Source organism: Bison bison, unplaced genomic scaffold (genome assembly GCF_000754665.1).
Source record: "Bison bison bison isolate TAMUID 2011002044 unplaced genomic scaffold, Bison_UMD1.0 scf7180017864309, whole genome shotgun sequence".
Taxonomy (NCBI): domain Eukaryota; kingdom Metazoa; phylum Chordata; class Mammalia; order Artiodactyla; family Bovidae; genus Bison; species Bison bison.
Window position 1 is genome coordinate 3,858,266 of NW_011494881.1, and position 1,112 is coordinate 3,859,377.

Consider the following 1,112-nt stretch of genomic DNA (forward strand, 5'->3'; position numbering starts at 1 on the left):
GCCAGGCTTCAGCAATATGTGAACTGTGAACTTCCAGATGTTCAAGCTGGTTTTAGAAAAGGCAGAGGAACCAGAGATCAAACTGCCAACATCTGCTGGATCATCGAAAAAGCAAGAGAGTTCCAGAAAAACATCTATTTCTGCTTTATTGACTATGCCAAAGCCTTTGACTGTGTGGATCACAATAAACTGTGGAAAATTCTGAAAGAGATGGGAATACCAAACCACCTGACCTGCCTCTTGAGAAACCTGTATGCAGGTCAGGAAGCAACAGTTAGAACTGGACATGGAACAACAGACTGGTTCCAAATAGGAAAAGGAGTACGTCAAGGCTGTATATTGTCACCCTGCTTATTTAACTTATATGCAGAGTACATCATGAGAAACGCTGGGCTGGAAGAAGCACAAACTGGAATCAAGATTGTCAGGAGAAATATCAACAACCTCAGATATGCAGATGACACCACCCTTATGGCAGAAAGTGAGGAGGAACTAAAGAGCCTCTTGATGAAAGTGAAAGAGGAGAGTGAAAAAGTTGGCTTAAAGCTCAGCATTCAGAAAACAAAGATCATGGCATCTGGTCCCATTACTTCATGGGAAATAGATGGGGAAACAGTGGAAACAGTGTCAGACTTTATTTTGGGGGGCTCCAAAATCACTGCAGATGGTGATTGCACCCATGAAATTAAAAGACGCTTACTCCTTGGAAGGAAAGTTATGACCAACCTAGATAGCATATTCAAAAGCAGAGACATTACTTTGCCAACAAAGGTCCGTCTAGTCAAGACTATGGTTTTTCCAGTGGTCATGTATGGATGTGAGAATTGGACTGTGAAAAAGACTGAGCACCGAAGAACTGATGCTTTTGAACTGTGGTGTTGGAGAAGACTCTTGAGAGTCCCCTGGACTGCAAGGAGATCCAACCAGTCCATCTGAAGGGAGATCAGTCCTGGTGTTCATTGGAAGGAATGATGCTGAAGCTGAAACTCCAATACTTAAGAGCTGACTCGTTTGAAAAGACCCTGATGCTGGGAAAGATTGAGGGCAGGAGGAGAAGGGGATGACAGAGGATGAGATGGCTGGATGGCATCACCGACTCGATGGACACGAGT